This window comes from Desmodus rotundus, chromosome 1, assembly GCF_022682495.2.
Source record: "Desmodus rotundus isolate HL8 chromosome 1, HLdesRot8A.1, whole genome shotgun sequence".
Lineage (NCBI taxonomy): Eukaryota > Metazoa > Chordata > Mammalia > Chiroptera > Phyllostomidae > Desmodus > Desmodus rotundus.
The window spans coordinates 82,110,405-82,130,970 of NC_071387.1; the positions used below are offsets into that span (position 1 = coordinate 82,110,405).

Here is a 20,566-nt window from a genome sequence, read left to right on the forward strand (position 1 = left end):
TCCCTTTCTTTCTCTCTCCCTTCCCTTATCTCTGTAAAAATAAATAAATAATCTTAAAAAGAAAAGAAAAGAAAAAGTTAAAATAAGAGAGCATGGGGAGGCTGGGGAGAGCAGGGGAGCTGTGCTTGTTCTCTGTCTAGCTGTGACTGGCGGAGGCAGCATGGAGGCTTAGGAAGGGTGACCTACACAATTGGTGTCCCTGTAATCCCAGAAAATGGAAACTAAACAGCCAGAGGAAACCTTCACCAACACCGAAACCAGTGGTGAATTTGGTAAATGCCCTGCAGAAGATATGGGAAAGAATAAACTTTTTAAAAATCTAGAAACACTGATGAGATGGTTGAATTACACATTCTGCTTCAGAGCAAGAGTGCTGGGGCAGGGATTGGAAAAGGAGGCAAGAATATTAAGGCTCTACCCACAGACTACAATGCCAGTGTTTCAATTCCAGACAGCCATGGTCCCAAGTATCAATGCTGATATTGAAACAACTGGAGAGATTCTGAAGAAAATCATCCCTACCTTGGTAGAGGGCCTGCAGCTGACAGCACCCACTGACCCCAGCCAGCTCCCTCTCAAAACTGATGCTGTGGAATGCTTAAATTATCAACACTATAAAGGAAGCAACTTTGCAAATTGAAACTGTTGATTCATTAGAGTCTGGCAGGAGGAATTTGGGGGGATGAAGGGGCTAAAATCAAAGAGAACACTCAGACCACAATCAAGCTTTTCCAGGATGCTGTCCTCATTCCCTCGACAGAGTTGTTCTTACTGGAGAAAACCCTGATAGGGTTGTAGAGTGCATAAGGATCATCCTTGATCTGTATTGTATCAGAGTGTCCCATCAAAGACATGCACGGCCTTATGACTCCCAATTTTTACGATGAAACTTATGATTATGGTGGCTTTACAATGATGTCTGATCATTGCTGTGGATGTCCTATGGGATTTTCCATGAGGGGAATAGATGGTTTTCACAGATTGCCTCCTGGTCGAGGTGGGCATTCAATGCCCCCATCTAGAAGAGATTATGATGATATGAGCCCTTGGTAAGAACCTCCTCTCCCTCCTCCTGGGTGAGGTGGCCAGGTGGTAGCAGAACTCCAAATGAATCTTCCTCTTCCTCTACCACTACTACCACCTAGAGGAGGAGAGCTAATGGCCTATGTCAAAAGGGAAAGACCTGGAGACATTTTTGATGACATAGTTGGTTTCATTGCTGATGAACCTTGGGAGCCCTTTGGAATTGCAGATGGCTTGTGAACCACAGGGTGGCTCCAGATATAATCATTCCTAATTTATCCTATACAGGGGGCTGTGGCTCACATGGTGATCTTGGTGGAGCTATTACTACTGCACAGGTAACTATTCCCAAAGATTTGACTGGATATACTATTGGCAAAGGTGGTCAGAAGATTAAATAAATTTGTCGTGAGCCAGGAGCTTGGATCAAAATAGATGACTTTTAGAAGGGTCCAAAAGTGAGACCATTACCATTACAAAAACACAGGACCAGATAGAGAATACACAGTATTTGCTGCACAAAAGTACAAAGCAGTATTCTGGATGGTTTTTCTAAGACTAGTGAAGAACTGAAGGAGTCTTACATCTTTTTTTAAAAATCTGCTTCTGTTTAAAAATACCAACATTCCTCTGTTTCATAGGTGTTCTGCATTTGAGATGTAGTGAAATCTTTGCTGTTCACCTGATGCAATGTTTTAGTTCCTTACAAACAGGTTGAGTTGGGGATGTGTGTACAAAAAAACTAATACTGAAATTTTGAAACAGCAGCAGAGTGAGTGAATTTTAATTTTTCTTCATTGTTGGTGGTTAAAAAGGAAAATTACCCCTGTGTACTTATTGTAAATATGTTGCTTTATGGTCACTGTACCATTGGTGTGGGGAGGAAAAGTAACAATAGTCTATGTGTGCCTGGCATCTGAGCAGTGCGCAGAATGTAATGCTCTTTTGTAAAAAAGGTTTTATGTTTTTTAAAATAAATTTAGTGGACCTAAAAAATGTTAAAATATTTTACTGATAGAATATTGGTTAATTGTAGGGTGGATATTGTGTGAAAAGTAATGTATTAGGTTCCATGAATAAAGGTCAAAAAAGACAATCCTTATCCTCAGTATTCACAGACTTCCAAAGTGAGTGAGATGACGTGGGAAGACTTGCAGAGTGAAAAGAACATGTTCACAGGCGGTAGTTAGGGCAGATCAGGTTTTGTGGTTTTTTTCTTGGAATAGAACATATTAAGGAAAATTTTGTTGGTGAAGGTGTCGCTTTGTCTAATCTGGCCAAAAAAAAAAAAAAAAGGAATTGGCCAATTAAATTTAGTGGTAAGAACAGTTGGATACTCCAAACCCACAAGTGAAATGAAACAAATAGGGAAAAATATGTGAAATGCCCTATGCCATTTGGGGAACTATAAATTATAGCATAAGTGATCAATCAGGGTGTTAGATAAAAATAATTAGCTTGTCAGCTTCTCTAGCCATCTTATAAAGAAGTACATAAATTTTCCCAGCTGAGGTCTTGGGTAGCATGAGAAGGCAGGCAGCCTCATGTTCATCTTCCCTCAACCCCTGTGCAGATACCCATGTGTTTGCCTTTCCTCATCCTTTACTCAATGGAGCTAAGGAATCTGTCATTTGCCAGAGGCCATTTTTGAATTAATAGTACAATTAAAACCAATGGAACTCTTGTCAATCCATGAGGAGATCTCCTTTTCTTCCAGCAAGGAAGTCAAGGAGAAAATGTGTAATAAGTGGAAAATTTGTGTTTACAAATTATAAATGCATTATAAAGTTATAATTACTAAAGTAGTAATGGAATTGACAAAAGAACAAACAACTCAAAACCAAAATTAGTTATTAGTATATACACAAAGTAAGTGTATGATAAAGGTGATATTTATATCCCCAGACAAGACTGGATAAAAAAAAAATACAAGTGACTGTTTTTAAAAGTATTTAGAAGAAAAAATCCAATAGATTAGATTTGTAGTCCATACCATTCACCAAAATGTGTATATACTGGCTGTGTCAAGGAGAAAAATGTAAATTAAAAAAGAAACTAGAAAACACTGAAAATGAAATCCAAATAGCTATTTATCTTACCTGAGATGGGGAAAGGAATTTCTAAGCAAAGGGAAAATAATCATAAGGGCAAAACCAAATAATTAAATTACATTAAACTGAATTATTAAATTATTCTCAATGACAAAAGTATCAGAAATAAGATGAAATGACAATGGATACAATCAGGAAACAGATTTGAACCATTATACCAAAAAAAAAAAAAAGATATGAAATCTGCCAGAAAAAAGAGCCAAAATAAAAAATTTTTAAAGTTTGTGATTAGGCTTTTAAATAAAAATTAAAATGGACAATAAACATGGTCATTCAATACCTGAATTTACGATCTGTAAAAAATGGATCACAATAATATCTAACTCTCAAGATTTTTCTGAGGTTTAAAATAAGTTAAGTTGTGGTCTATCTTAAGTGTTTACTCTTATTATTTCTCTTTCCATTGTCACTTCAACCCACATAGAAGTCACAAAACCCAACAAAAACATGGGAGAAATGACCAGGACCCCAAACAATACACAAGGAACAATTTTCACCAAGAGAAAAACTCAAATAAATCAGAAATAAAACAGGAAAGGAGGCTGTCTTTTTAAGAAAACTTCTGGAACAAATATTAAGACACAATTTTTCAAAGTTGACCCCAGAAAGGAGAGTAAGTTCCAGCCAGCCTTACTCTTCCCTGCATTTAGTTTTTGTCTCCCATAGATTGATATTATTCATTCAAATATATCATTCTCATCATACCACCTAATAAGATATGTCATAAACTTTAATTTGGGTGTCTTTATTGGTTGACAAAAGTTGTCTTGGATGATAATATTATTAAATAACATTTCTTTGGGTGCAACTATTATATTCCGGCAACTTGGTAAATGTTTTTCACATATCATTGTATTTAATTCCTAATCCAACCCATGAGGTAGGCATGATAATTAACCCCACTTTATATATAGGTAAGTAAAACAATTAAAATAAAAGGCCTAGCACTGGCTGGTGTGGCTTAATGGATTGATCACTGACCTGTGAACCAAAAGGTTACCAGTCTGATTCACAATCAGGGCACATGCCTGGGTTGTGGGCCAGATCCCTGGTTGTGGGGGAAGGCTTGTGAGAGGCAACTGTTTCTCTCTTGCACAACAATGTTTCTCTCCCTCTCTTGTCTCCTTCCCTTCCCCTCTCTCTAAAGATAAATAAATAAAATCTTAAAATAAAATAAAAGAAAATGCCTAAATTGCCTCAGGTTACCCAGCTGATAAACACTGGGGTTGGAATTTAGAAAAGTCTTATCTGTGAGCAGTATTTGAATACTCTAGCTTGAGACAAAGTCTTACTTCCTTCTTCTTAAAACTTTTGGTTCCAGCACCCCACTCACTCATCCCCTATGGCAGGTGCAAAATAACATGCCTTTGTAACCCACAGGGAAAGAGGCCATTTTTTTATTGGGTCTGGGAAAATCTGGAGAATACAAATATAGTTAGACCTTACCTCACTTCATAAACCAAAAAGATCATTTCAAGTAGATTACAATGAAAAGTGAACCCTCCCACCTCACCACAATATTATTTAAAAAGTAAAGAAATATGTAGATGTGATTCAGTGTCTCAGAGTTTCTAGTGTTAGAAGTGTTGACAGAACTCTAAAAAGAGTGATAGATTCTACTACATGGAGAAAAATGAACAATCCTAATAACAGAAATCATAATGAGGAATTAAAATATAAACAATTGAGGAACATATTTAAGACTAACATATAGGGAACCTGTCCGCATGGCAGTGGTGAATATAGCCCAGCCCCTGATTTGGGAAACTGGCAGGAGCAAGTCAGCACACAGGAACCAGGCCCACAGATCGGTTTTCCCGTGGGGAATCAGGCCTGCATTGTACCTAGGCTGCTTTGTGGCTTGTTTTTTGCTAAAACTCCCTCACCCTGAATTGAGGCAGCAAACGTTTACTGCATATCTTTAAAGTAACTTCCTGAAGTTTGAGCTAAACCTCCCAAGGATGGAGTGTAACCAGTTCAACCACTTTTTCCCTTGTATTAGCAAACATCCTTTTCTTTGTAGTAATTAGCAACATCCTCTTCTTCGTTATCTGTAAAAGGTAATCACCTAAATCGAACCTGTACATAGTAAATGAGGAGCATCCTTGATGTAATGTGCCCAGAAAAGCAATAAAAGCCTGTCCAGGCAGGGGTCAGGGCCCTCTCTCTCACTTAGACAGTGGCCATGCCATCCTTTTTCTCCACAGGACTTCTGTACTCCGTGTGAATTTGTTTGTCGCAGTCACAACACACGCACCCCATTGGCTGAAGTCTGCATCAGTAAAATGAGAAAAAGAACATTAATATATTCAAAGCTTTGATAAGAAACAGTTTTAAATAAGGAAACACCAAAATCCTTATAAACAACAGGTACAGATCTTTCACAAAGAATAAAATACAAATTGTAACCAATGACATTTTACAAAAATAATGAGATGTCATCTTTAGCCTATTTAATGAACAACACTTTAGAAGTATTTAAGACTCAATACAAGTGGGTTTCTTATGGACTGTTATATTCATATTGTATGTAGTGAACTTGTACAATTTTTAGAAAGCGATGGGAAACTATGCATTGGCCTTAAAAGCTTTACTTCCAATTGACTCAGGAAGTCTTTCTTTCCGGGATACTTCTTTAGAAAAATTTTTTTTTTAATTTATTGATTTTAGAGAGAGAGGAAGGGAGGGAGGGAGAGAAACACTGATTTGTTGTTCTACTTATTTATGCATTCCTTGGTTGATTTTTGTGTAGGCCCTGACAGGAGATCCAACCCACAACCTTGGCATATTGGGATAATGCTCTAAACAACTCAGTTACCTGGCCAGAGCCGCTGGACTACTTCTAAGGTTATCATTAGAAATATAGCCAAGAGTTAAATACAGAGACATTCATGGCATAATTTTTATACCAGCCAAAAGAGAAATACATAGTTAAATAAAGGAGGGAAAATTCTAATAATGTTAATATTCATTCCTCGAGAACCAAGATGGCGGCATAGGTAGACACACTGTGCCTCCTCGCACAACCAGAACTGACAGAGAATCGAATGGCTAGGGTGTCCGAAACCAAGGAAATAAAAAATAAACATTCATCCAGACCGGTAGGAGGGGCGGAGATGGGCACCAGGGTGGAGAAGACTCACGTGGCTGTGGCAGGACCGAGACTGGTGGATTGTGGGGCGAACGGGGCAGGCAGTCCGAGCACTAGCAGACCCTGCGGCCCAATATTCGCGCACAGATAAACCGAGAGGGCCGGACTCAGAGTGGTGGAGAACAGGGCAGGCAGAGCTCGGGTAGCACACCGTGGCCCCACACTCCAGCACAGATAAACCGGGACTAACCCAGGGGAGCGAAGCAGACCTTGTAACCCAGGGCTCCAGTGCAGAGAAATAAAGCCTCAAGCCTCTGATTGCAAGTGCCCGTGGGGGTGGGGGCGGCAGCAGGAGGGACTCCCAGCCTCATGGGAGAGGTCGTTGGAGAGACCCACAGGGGCCGAGAGTGTGCACGGGCCCACCCACTCGGGAACCAGCACCAGAGGGGCCCAGTTTGCTTGTAGGTAGCGGAGTGAAAGACTGAAATCTGGTGGAGAGGGGAGAGGGCGCCATTATTCCCTCTCGGCCCCTCCCCCACGTACAGCATCATAGCGCAGCGACCAGTGTTAGCCTGCATGGGTGAACACCTAAGCCTCCACCCCTTGAAGTAACAGACGCCCCAAGACAAAAAAAAAAAAAAAGGCCCGAATGACAGAACACTTCAAAGCTCCAGAAAAAATACAACTAAGCGAGGAAGAGATAGCCAACCTATTGGATGCACAGTTCAAAACACTGGTTATCAAGATGCTCACAGAACTGGTTGAATCTGTTCGAAAACCAGATGAAAAAATGAAGCCTTTTCTAAGAGAAACAAAGGAAAATGTACAGGGAACCAATAGTGAGGCGAAGGAAACTGGGACTCAAGTCAATGGTGTGGACCAGAAGGAAGAAAGAAACATCCAACCAGAAAAGAAGGAAGAAACAAGAATTTGGAAAAATGAGGAGAGGCTTAGGAACCTCCAGGACATCTTGAAACATTCCAACATCTGAATTATAGGGTTGCCAGAAGGAGAAGAGGAAGAACAAAAAATTGAAAACTTATTTGAACAAATAAGGAAGGAGAACTTCCCTAATCTGGCAAAGAAAATAGACTTCCAGGAAGTCCAGGAAGTTCAGAAAGTCCCAAAGAAGCTGGACCCAAGGAGGAACACACCAAGGCACATCATAATTATATTACCCAAGATTAAACTCAAGGACCTACATCCAAGATTACTGTATCCAACAAAGCTATAATTTAGAATGGAAGGGCAGATAAAGTGCTTCTCAGATAAGGTCAAGTTAAAGAAGCTCATCATCACCAAGCCCTTATTATATGAAATGTTAAAGGGAGTTACCTAAGAAAAAGAAGATAAAAAATAGGAACAGTAAAAATGACAGCAAACTCACAGTTATTAACGACCATACATAAAACAAAAACGAGAGCAAACTAGGCAAACAACTAGAACATGAGGGTTGTCAATAATGGAGTGGGAGGGGGAGTGGGGGGTAAAGGTACAGAGAATAAGTAGCATAGATGATAGGTGGACAATAGACAGGGGGAGGGTAAAAATAGTGTAGGAAATGTAGAAGCCAAAGAACTTATAAGTATGACCCATGGACATGAACTATAGGGGGGGAATGTGGGAGGGAGGGGGTGGGCAGGATGGAGTGGAGTGAAAGGGGGGAAATGGGACAACTGTAATAGCATAATCAATAAATATATTTTAAAAAAGAGTGAGGTGCTAAAAACACAATCGAAAGCTTGGATAGGGGGTTGCTGTGTGTGGACTTCTCTGTTTCAGGTGCAGATGAACCATTTCAATGGAGGGGACTCTTACTTCCAGTATCTATCTATCATCTATCTATCTATCTATCTATCTATCTATCTATCTATCTATCTATCTATCTAATTTCTGGGTAAATTATAGTATGTACATTATCATGTAATATATGTATATAGTGGATCAGTTTTCTAGAGAGAATCTCTGCATCTTCTCTTTGTACCTGGTGGGAAACCTAGCTGCTGGTGCTCTCAGGGCTTAGTGGGAACAGATAACTGGGTGGGGTTATCTCAATAATTTATTGAGTATTTACATCTTAGTTTTCTTTTTCTGTGTGTCATCTTCACCCTAAACTTTAACTCACATCCATGAAACCAGGGACTTCTAAAAAATATTTTTTTAATTTTTAAAATTGTTGTTCAAGTGCAGTTGTCTCCACTTCCCTCTCTACTCCCCCCACCCCTAATCAACAAACAAACAAACAAGCAAGCAAAATACAACCAGAGACTTTGAAGTTAAAAACCGGAGCCTTTCTGATCACACTTCAGCCTTTTGCTAGGGAGTGTAAATGGTGATGTTAAGCTGTGAGGGTGCAAAGGAGATTTAGAGCTGATTCATTTTATAGCTACATGCAGTGTGCTAGGCTGGAGGGCAGGAGAGTGTATATTCATTTGCTTCAATAAGGAAAATGATTAAATTTTGAATTATCACAGGGTTTAGTTTACAATAAAAACACTATAATTTTGCAAAATCCTCAGTCTTTGTTTAGTTTTTAATATGACAAACTATGACAATGGGTAGGAATGTCATCAACACATCTTTAAGATCCTGTTGGCAGAACTGGTGTCTGTGTATCTTCCAGGGAGGCAGTATTATTCCTGATACACTATCAAGAAGACTTCTGCTAGACCCTCCTGAGCTAGTTTAAGGAGCAGCTGCTATTGGGATTTATAATTGCTGAGGGCAACCATTCCGATGCTAAACTCAGTAACCATGAATTACTAACAGCATGTGCCATGTGCCTGGAGTCCCACTGGATCATCAGCAAGTGAAGTTTATTTCAAGACTCCCTTGACAACTGGAACCATTAGCCCCCATTCTGACCAGTGGAGTAAGAAGAATTGATCCCCAGGACCCCTTGAGTTATCTAACTGTGTACATTTCTATTGTGAAGTTTAGTAAACATGTCACCAACACGTATATGAGGTTTTTTTTGTTTTGTTTTGTATCCTTTCATTGCTTTGAGAGAGAGAAACATAGATGTGACAGGACTGAACCCACAACCTTTGTATGTGCTCTGCCTGACCAGGAATCGAAACCACGACCCTTTGATCTATGGGTCCATGCTCCAACCATCTGAGCCACACTAGCCAGGGCACATACCTGAGGTTCTGAAGCAGAGTCTTCAACAAGACTCTTCTCTTCCTCTTCTTCCTGGCAAACTCTGCATTGCATGTTAAGCAGCTCCAAATAAGCAATTGGGCGATGTGTAATGCCTCTCTTGCATGGCAACTAAAATCCATTCTTTGTTGACCAGATCTCGTTTCTGTTGGTTGTTTTAAGGAAATTGTTGGCCAAACTCAATACCTGTGTTTATTTTTCTTTCATATTCTTCAATAAAGTACTTAAAATATTAGATTTTGATAAATATTCAGAGAATTAAAATAATGTGATGTGATAAAAGCTAAGTAATTTAGAATGGGGTTATGGTTAGGGCTTCTGATGAATTACTATTTATTTATTTATTACTTACAATTGCATTTTTATTATCTCTCCATTTCAAAGCAGTTCATGACCAGCACAGTGCCTTTCTTTCTTCCTTCCTTTTTCTTTCCTTCTTTTTTCTTTTTTTCCTTTCTTCCTTCCCTCCCTCCCTCCTTTCCTTCCTCCCTCCCTCCCTTCCTTCCTTCTTCCTTCCTTTCTTTCTCTCTCTCTCTCTCTTTCTCTCATTTCAATAAATGAAATTATTCCTTTAAGAAAAAGGCACTATTCTTTCAAATCGGTAAGCAGAATTTCCTACTCATCCCTTCCCTTTCTCCTGTGGGGACCCAAAATAATACCCTAGAAACATTCAGCAAAGCGAGCTTTAGCCTCCTTGACTCCTGCACTGGGATGAGGCCAATTCTCTTCACTGGTCATTTGATCTTGGGGTCATCCTTCAAGGCTGACTGCAAGGTTTTCACATCACAGATGCTCATGCCACCCTCCATGATGGCAGTGCAGAGCTGCAAGCACTTGGCTTAACCCCGCTGAGCTCCGAGATGTGGCCAATGCTGTTCTTATGCAGTGAGCCCAGGCCTGCCCCAATGGTCGCATCGCCCTCACAGCTTGTCCTCTTGTCCAGGCTCTAGCTCTGTGAACTTTTCTTGGGCAAGTCCAGCCACCCACGCAAGCCCAGTGTCTCTGCAGTGCTGGAGTAAGTAAAAAGCACCGGGAAGCAGTTGTGGCCTGTGGCCACCAGAATGTTTCCTGTGATGAAGATCAGGGCCAGCAGCAGCAACGTTTCAGAGGCTAGAGTCACTAGGGCCACCTTTTTGTCAGCACAGACTGGGTGGGCCCATGGCGCTGTCCGAGGCCTCGTGGCTGCAGAAGGCATACACCCAGCTGCAGCTACTGCTGGACTTGAGCTTCAGCTCCCTGAAGGGCATTCTGTAGCCTTGAGGAGTGGATGCCCATCACTCCTCCACCACCTGGTATAGGTTGAGAAGATCCAGCACCTGAAGCCTCAGGAGCTGTTGGCCAGGAGCTCATTGTTCGGGTGCCTGTCCAGATGGAGGACAGTGGAGCAAATGCACATCTTGAGGCACTTGCACACCCACCAGTCATTTTCCTGCTGGAAAAAGCAGATGGAGATGACACAGGAGCCGCTGCCCACAGTGTACTTGTTCTTTAGGGACCTAGTGCACACAACAAGCAACCAGGTTTATTAGCAGGATGATGAGCGTGGGCTTCCCTGTGCCACCCTTCAGCATCCACACATAGGCATTATGGCCTAAGTGGTAGGTGTAGATGTAGTTACTCTTAGGGGCCCATACTGTTCCTTGAGCTTGTGCACCTCCCTATGGTTGGGGCAGATGTCAATCAGTGTGCAGTCCTTGTTCCAGGTGTGGCAGCCAGAAAGCTGTGGTAGGCCATGATTTCTCAGCTTCTCAGGTACCCCACCACAGAATCTGGGCAGTTGACGTGCTGAACTAACCCTGGAACCCGCAGCCACTTCCCCCAATGAGCAGATGTTTAAACTGAAATCTGGCCCTAGCCAGTGTGGCTCAGTTGGTTGGACGTTGTCCCCTATGAAAAGGTTGTGGGTTCGATCCCAGTCAAGGCACACACCTAGGTTGAGGGTTCTACCCTGGATCTGGGCATCTGGGCAGGTACAATCCCCAGTCTGGGTGTGTACAACAGGCAACCAATAAATGCTTCTCTCTCTCCCATCAGTATTTCTCTCTCTACCTTCCTCTCTCTAAAAAACATTTTTAAAAAATGTCCTCAGATTAGGATAAAAATAATTAATAAACTGAAATCTGAGTGTTAATAAGGTAGCTATGGGAAGATAAAAGGAATTTCTCATCTTAAGTTCACAGGGAGCAGTTCCTGCAAAGGCCCTTAAGGCAGACGTCCTCCTCTTGTCTGCTTTTTCCCTTTAGTAATATCGTAGGAGAATTAACGTCATAGACTCGGGGTGACTATTATTTTTTTAAGATTTTATTTATTTATTTATTTATTTAAAGAGAGGGGAAAGAAGGGAGAAATAGAGAGAAACATCCATGTGTGAGAGAAACATCAATCAGTTGCCTCTTGCAAGCCCCCAACCAGGGACCTCGCCTGAAACCCAGGCATGGGCCCTGACAGGGAATCTAGCCAGGGACCTTCAGTTTGCAGAATGATGCCCAATACACTGAGCAGGTGGCTTGATTTGATGTGAGATTAGTTCTCCTGAACTTTCATTTACTTTATTTTAAAAAAGATTTTATTTACTTTTAGAGACAGGGGAAGGGAAGGAGAAAGAGAGGGAGAGAAACATCCACGCAAAGAGAAATATTAGTGGGTTGCCTCTCATAGGAACCAACTGAGGACCAAACCTACAACCCAGGCATGTGCCCTAATGGGGAATCCAACCGGCAACCTTTCGCTTTGCCGAAGACTCCCGGCTAACCGGTTGGGACAGTTCTCCTGAACTTTTAGATGAAGGCTTGTCCTCACTTCTCCATGTCTTCCTCCTATTGCTTTTGAGTGGTGGAGCCTTTCTTCTGAGATATCCTATCTTTGGTACCCATCCTCCTCTTGTATCATGATCCTTTCTTTTCTTTATCTCTCTTGCTCCCTGTGTGTCCAATCCCACACCTCACATTTCCTTCAGTATGGTGCCTGCCCTGGAAGGAAGACCCTACCCAGTTTTGAGAGACTTGCTGTCCTGCAGCCCTCACCATAGATCCTTGCCTGTTTCATTTAGGGACTGGGCAACTCTCCTGCTCTCCTGCAGCCACCTGTGTGTGGCAGTGATCACGGTGGGTTTTCTGTGCTTGGCTCATTAGGTGCCGGTGTCTGCCCTCTGCTTTCTCCTGTGCAACTGCCAGTGACTGAACTTCTAGGGTATTGGTGGTTTGTCTTCACCCTGTTTTTATTTTGGTGTTTGTGAAGATAGCTTGTCACATAGTTTTGTTGTAAGTAATGATCGTGGGTTTTTTATTTTGTTTTCTAGCTTCTCTGTTTTTATGTGGAGATTTTGTGATATCCCAAACTAGGCTGCTTGCTACTGTCACATTCCTGGATCTCTCTCTTAAAGATCTCAGAAAGACAGAGTATCTCATCTCTCTTTGATTGTTAATCATCCAGGCAAGGAATTTGCACAGCAGTGTAAGCTAACTCACTTATGAATCTATTTTCTTTTAGTATGCCATCTGGAAGAAAGATGGAACACTTACCCTGCATGTTCTCATGGTCACTCTTCACCTGCAGCCAGGTGACTGACCATTTTCCTTTCCTTCATGGAAGCAGTGCTACCCTGTCTGCCAGGACCCAGCTTTCTTACAGGCAGAAACACCTGCTCCTGACTCGAAGAACCCTGCTCTTTAGTGGGACTCCTGATGGAGCTTGAGCAGTAAAACAATCCTTCAAAGCACAAATGAGTTTCCATTTCTTTAAGAGTCTTATTTTAGAGAAAACTCAGTTGTTTCCCTTCCCTCCCATTGCTTGGCCTCTTACATCGACATCTTTAAATTTACCTGGCACACCTGCGATTATAAGACGGGTATGAAAAAGGAATAACTATTAGATTTGGATAGTTGGGTGCTGTCTTAAATGTTTTTCTCTCTGAGATCTGATTTTTTTATAGTTTAATGTATTTTAATAGCAAACTTATAGGAACAGCATAGAAGACAGACAACATTAAAAACATACCTGCATGTAGGACAACTCAGTTAGAAAAGTATAGTAAATGGATGAAATCTACTGTATAATAAAAATGTTACAAACACTATTTAGTTGCCATCAATAAGAAATTTACTTGTTTTTAAAAAATCCAAATGCTGGCATTGTCCAGAAAATTTTAACAGGTTTATTTATATTAATATAAAGTTCAACTGCCGAAACTTGTTCATTGAAACATTCTGACTTGTATTAACAATTTATGTCTCCACATTTATATTAAAAAAACTTTAGCCATGGCTGGTGTGGCTCAGTGGATTGAGCAGTGGCCTGCAAACCAAAGGGTCACCGGTTCAATTCCCAGTCAGGGCATATTCCTGGGTTGCGGTCCCGATCAGGTTCCCAGTGTGGGGCATGCAAGAGGCAACCACACATTGCTGTTTCTCTCTCTCTCTTTCTCCCTCCCTTTCCCTCTGTCTAAAATAAATAAATAAAATATTTAAAATAAATAAACACTTTAATTAAAAAAAATTTACACGCAAATGAAAATGGAAAAATTGCCAATACCTGATTTCTGTCCCCTATTTTCTACTTGCATTCATATACTTAGGTACCTTTTGACCCCATGGAAAAAAATATCTGACATTCAGAACTACCAATAACAGGAAGAAGATAATTTTTTATTTAAAAAATGAAAATGAAATGTTTCCCATCATAGTGGATTCTTAAGCATGTTCTCCACGTATGCAGTGGGCTAGTTGGATGTCTTTTGGCATAATTGTTACATGTTTGGCATGGATAGCACATAGGTTGGTGTCTTCAAAAAGGCCAACCAGATAGGCCTCACTTGCCTCCTGCAAACCAATAGCTGCACTCTGGAAGCACAGATCTGTTTTGAAGCCCCGAGCAACTTGTAGCACTAGACATGAAATTTGGTGCGCAAATCCGAAGTTCAGTGGACTTCTGATAACGTCTAATTTTTCGAAGTGCCACAGTACCAAGCCTGTAACAATGAGGTTTTTTCACTCTTCCAGTAGATGGCGCACTCTTGTGAGACGCTTTGGTAGCCAGTTGCTTTCTCCGTGCTTTACCACCAATTTGCGGACAGTGTGCTTTATACAAGCCGTGGTATAGAGACCTCTTTACTTACCCCCCTTCTCTTTCTTCCGGAGCTCTTAGGAAGCTGAAGGAAGTGCTGGCGTTAGAGAGTGATGGAGGCTGCGAACACAATTCTAGACCTGCTTTTTAAAAAGTTCTGTCTCGATATATGGAAGTCTCACTTTTGTACCCAAAGAATGTTTTTTAAAAATGCAATTTTTCCACTTTGTTTGTTTGTTTATTTATTGAATTTACTGGGGTGAGACTGGTTAACAAAACTATGAAGGTTTCAGGTGCACAATTCTACAACACATCATCTCTACACTGTAGTGTATGTTCACCACCCCAAGTCAAGTCTCTGTCTGTCACCATTTATACCCCATACAGTCTTCCACCTTCACCATCCCCCTCCCCTTGGCAATCACCACACTGTTGTCCGTGTCCATGAGTGTTTTCCCTTCCATAAATTTTTTTTCTCAACTCCTACACTACCACCACTAAGCCCCCCAGTCAACAATATCCCCCAACAGCTGTCAGTCTGCTCTCTATCTATGAATCTGTCATTATTTTGCTTGCTAGTTCATTAAAAATTGCAATTTGTTATTCTTTAATGGCATTTTAAAACTATATAATGGCAAAAGAAAAAGGGAAACCAGGTAAGAATAGTGAAATTACATATTCCCTAATTAGAAAGATCTAATGGCAACACATTTAAAAGCTATTGTTCTGGAATCATCTTGCAGTCATAAGACTGGAATCATTAGAATTGGAAGGCAAAGACTACCACAGCCCAGTAATCAATATACAGTTTGGAAGGAAGTGGTTGGATCTGGTCTCTCCGATTCCATGTGGTGGTTGGGTGAGAGTTCTCCCTCACACATGTGCTACATGTCCTACGACCCTATAACAAGGATCCTATAACCAGTACTTTTCCTGGTTTCGGTTTCAATCTGAACCTAGGGAAATAAAGCCAAAGATCATATGGCAGAACATTACCATAGTTTCTGATCCAACAGGATTGGTGGCACCTGAGAATTCACATTTTAACAAGCTTTCAGGTGGCGCTGATACTGCTGTTGCTAACGCTTCCCCAAGGCCCTAAAGCCTCTCATCTGTCTATACCAGAGTCTTCCCACCTGGTGGCGCAATGGGAGCGCCTCCTGACAGGCTGTCAGGTCCAGCTCTTTCTCTTGCTGGGTGGTGGGCACCTGTGCACCAGGTACCCTCCCCACTGCCCATTGATATCCTTTCTCTTGTAGTAGTACTTTTTCTTTAAATTGTCATGACTCAACTTCTGCTGTGGCATTTCAGACCTCAAATGTAGTAAAATTTTAAATGGAACAAACTGGTAACGAATAATGAATTAATGAACTTAGAGACCGTTTGGTGCAAACGTGACCAGCATATGCAAAATAGATCTGAGGAACGTGAAAGGGTTGAATTTTTCTTCCTTGTTCTTCCAGTTTGTCAGAGTCAATAGAGGATGCATTTACTTGTGATATTAATTTCGTAAACATCTGTCATCCTTCTTCCTCATTTTTTGCATAGTGCAATGTTAGCTATTTTTTGTTTAAATTATACTTGCAACTGACAGCAAGAAAAGCATAAGGGTTTGCATGACTCAGTTATGTTAAAAGAAAATGTTTACTATTCAGTTAGAAAGAAAGCTAACTGAAAATGTAACTATATATTAGAGAAAATTAATATTTTTAAATTATAATTTTTAGTGATAAAGTCAATAGATAACTAAAAGTGGGAATCACAAACAAAATATTTATTAACTACATAGAAAACTGCATGATCAAAATTTTCAAAAAGTTTGTGATGGGCCTGCTTATTTGTATACCCAATGAATTTCTGTACAAAAATCTTAAATGTTTGGTGCAAGTTATATAATTACATTATAAATTAAATCAATGATTTCTAGTAGCTGTTCAAGTGTTTTGGAGAAAACAATTATCAAGAATACACCTTTGTGGAGAAAATAATGTCTATTAGAGAAAATAAAAGGCATGGAAAGAAATGTCAAATTCTTTTGATACAATAAGATTTCTAAACACTTGATTAGCAAAGAGTGTTTATCAGAAATTTTTTTTTGCATGTTTTATCACACTTCAATTTAGCAAAGAATGTTGTCTTTTGTCAATGCCAAGATGAGGAGAAATAAATTTTGCATGTTGCTAGGAGAAAGGAAAATAATGAATAAAAAAGCAGGTCATCTTTAAGGATGATTATTGGTACATTCAGAGCCTGCAGAAGCAGTGGTAACTTGGACAATCCTTGTCCACTAAGCACCCCCAGGGTCCAGTCCTCAGATGTGAGCTTGTTTGTGGTCTTTGGTTTGAGGGAAAGAGGAATCAAAGGATCAGACAGTAAAATGTGTTAGAGAGGCAACCTTAAATTCACAGTCACAGGTTAATTTCAAATGGAATTCTACATTTTTTATTTACTGATTTTATAGATAGAGGAAAAGGGAAGGAGAGAGACAGATTGATTTGTTGTTCCACTTATTTATGCATTCATTGGTTGAGTCTTGTATGTGCCCTGACTGGGGATTGAATCCACAACTTTGGTGTGTTGGGACGAAGCTCTAACCAAATGAACTACTGGCCAGGGCTGGAGTTTACATTTTAATCATCATACTTAAGGTATAGGTGCTACTCAGTCTTCTTTCTTGTAACAGAAAGCCTGCATTCCCACAGCGTTAGTCAACTCAGGATGACGTAACAAACAACACAGAGTGGGTGGTATTCGAACAATATAAATTTATTTTCTCACAGTCTGGAGGCTGCAAGTCCGAGATCAAGGTGTCAGCAGTGCTGCTTTCTCCTGAGGTTTCTCTCCTTGGCTTGCAGATGGCCATCTTCTCCCTGTGTCCTCACATGGCTGTCCATCTGTGCATGTCTGTCCTAATCTCCTATTCTAAAGACACCAGTCATATTGCAGTGGAACCCACCTTACCTACCTCATTCTACATTAATTATCTCTGTAAAAACCACATCTCCAAATACAGTCACAATATATGAAATTTGACACGGGCAGGGGATAGAGGGCAGGGTGATATGGCAGCCTTAGCAAACTAACACACACAGCTTCTAGACATGAGTGATCTGAAGAAGCCTCTGCCAGAAAGTGAGTCCATGACTCAGCAACCATACCAGGCGCCCTGCCCCTAAGGGGACAAACTCCCCTTAGTTGTTAACCACTCATGTAGGGTGCTCTTGGCTCATTAGGGGAACGAGAGTGTTTTGTAGGCATTCTACTTCCAACGAATAAGATGCTGTTAAATTTAAAATGTTTAGCAACAGCTCAATCACTGTTGCTGGTGAGACACTAAGGCCTTTGGTTAAAAACCGGTGGTGTTTCCTGCAGTATGAGAAAGCTCATGTGTAGTGAACACTGCAGAGTGCCCTGTGAGGAGGTTCCTGTGTGCCTGCACCTGTGGGCAGGGCTGTATTCTAACTGGCTACAAACCGACAAACCCCTCCCCTGCTAGTGTTTCTGCCCTGAGCGCTCCAACAAGCACATGCATGTTTAGGACTGTGGCCCCTCATGGGATACTGAGCCCTTTGCATCTTAATTCACAGGAGGAGCATACAGTGCTGCTGCCTCAAAACAGAGGCAAGCAGGCTTCCCAGAAAGGCAGGGAGGTAAAGTGGTAGAGGGTATACAGCCAGGTCACGGAGCATCCTTTCTATGAGTGGTTTGGGTCATGGCTGCCAAAGACACAGAAATGGCATCACCACTGAGAGGACCTTTGTGGCAGCTATTCCTAAAGTACATCAGCATCACCTGGGAATGTCCTGGAAATGCGGATTCCTGGGCCCCACCCCAGATACACTGAATCAGGAACCTGATTGTGGGGCCTGGCACTCAGTGTTTAAACAGGCCCTCGAGGTAGGAAGGGATGTAAGATATAGTAAATAAAAATAGAGGACACACAGTTAAATTTGAATTTTAGATAGGTAGTGAATAATTTGTAGTATAAGTATATCCCAAATATTTCAAGGAACATACTTATACCAAAGCAATGATTTATTGTTTACCTGAAATTCAGATTTAACTGGGATTTGGTATTTAATCTGGCTGTTCTACTTCCAGAGGATTCTGAAGTATGCCAAAGTTTGGGAGCCACTGGCAGAGAGACTTTGTCTAAGTCGAAAACCCTGTTCCAGCAGCTCCCACAATGAACTCCAAAAGTCTTATTTCTTTATATTCCTCCTCATTTTTCTCTCTCCCAGTCCCTTTTATAACTACTGACCCTTTTTCTGAGTCTGAGTGCTAGCTTATCCAAATAAAATAGAAAAAATGTGGTTGTATTTTCATCTTGTACCAACTGAAAGGAATTTGAAATATAGATGTCACTGGGGGGAAGGACAATGGTCCCATTAGCATTTGCCAGCTAAACTGCTTTCATTTCCTCCTCATCTCTGTCCTTATATACCTCATAGCACTTTGGGTTAAGGTTTGTTCTGATTACCACTGTTACCTGAAAGTATTAGGTAGACTTGTTCCCACCAAGGTAGACTTGAGAGCATCATTATGGCCTCCCTGCACCCGCCCCCCACCAGGAAGTTTCTCCCAAAGGAGCATGAATGTCATGTCAGGCACATAGTAATCTCCCAGATCACCATTGTTATTGAAATGTACCATGAAACAGCACTTTTCTGGAATATAGACATTTCAGCCAAGCATTATACTGTTATGTCTTGTTATTTTTCGGTTTTTTGTTTTTTTACTATCAAAGTTACACATCATTATAGAGGGATGAAGGTCTCAGATGTACTGGTGTGAACGTTGAACAGTAGACAACACAAGGGGTATGCTGATCAGCTGTCCTGGCTCCTACCCAGGGGTGAGTTTAGAAGTCTGGAAGGGTGTTACAATGCATGTGCATTAAATTCTAAAAGGCAGAAACAGTTATTGACCATAGAGCTTTGTCTGCAACATCAGTAGGTGATTTGTGCAACTGAAGGAAGTGTCTGTGATTCTCACAGTCATCTCTCTGTGTACCTGGTTCTTGTAACTTCTTGTCCAATTCTTTGTCCACTCTCTCATTTACATTTCCTCTGCCTTTTCACATGAGTGGCTTCTCAGTCCAGTCAGGGATTTTGTAAAGATGTCCTTCTAACAAAAATTGCATGGATCTATTAAGCATTTGTTAATTGCTTATGGATAACTCTGAAAGGGGTTAGATTGTGCATACCCTGACCAGCACACCAGCTCTCTCAAGTTCACAAGTGCATTCACCAGACCCTCAAAAATGGCTTGTTCATTGTTTTGCCTCTGGCTCCATGTGTCCACATGTACATAGTCATCAAGAGTCATTCAATTCAAAGGAAAGGAGAACTCCAAGCTAAAAAATGTTGAAGAATGTGCGTTGTTTGGATTCCAGGCTGGACTCTGAGCCCTGTGGAGCTACTGACAGTTAAAAGACATAACCTTAAATACAAGGGGCCAGAAATGGTGTATCGTTTTGTTTATGAAGGACAATAACTAAACATCCAAGGCTGGTTTACTTGTTATTGTTTTGTAAATTGAGATATAATTGAGATATAACATTGTATTAGTTTTAGGTGTACAACAGTGATTTAATATATGCATATATTGAAAAGTGATTACCATAATAAGTCTAGTTAGCATTCATTACCACACATAGTTACATATTTTTTGTGTGATGAGAACTTTTAAGATCTACTCTTAGAAATTTTCAAATATACAATACAGTATTTAACTATAGTTACTATGCTATACACTACATCCTCATAACATTTATTTTACAACTGGAATTTGTACCTTTTGACCCCCCTTACCCTTTCACGCACCCCCAACCCACAAACTCTGGCAATCACCAATCTGTTCTTTGTATTCCTGAGTTCATTTTTTTTAATTCACATATAAATTAAACCGTACTGTATTTGTCTTCTTCTTTCTGGTTTATTTCTTAGCACAATGCCCTCAAGATCCATCCATGTTGTTGCAAATGGCAGAATTTCCTTCTACCTCATGGCTGAATCCTATTCTACTGGTATATACCACATCTTTTTTATCCATTCTTCTATTAATGGACACAGATTATTTCCATATTTTGGCTATTGTGAATAATGCTGCAATAAAC

The 20,566-nt window shown here is 40.6% G+C and overlaps 2 pseudogenes; one reads left to right on the forward strand and one right to left on the reverse strand.

The window, feature by feature from the left end:
- Positions 1-214: 214 nt before the first annotated feature.
- Positions 215-1,579, forward strand: LOC112302902 (heterogeneous nuclear ribonucleoprotein K pseudogene; annotated as a pseudogene).
- An 8,542-nt stretch (positions 1,580-10,121) lies between these two features.
- Positions 10,122-11,121, reverse strand: LOC112302908 (actin-related protein 2/3 complex subunit 1B pseudogene; annotated as a pseudogene).
- Positions 11,122-20,566: the final 9,445 nt, after the last annotated feature.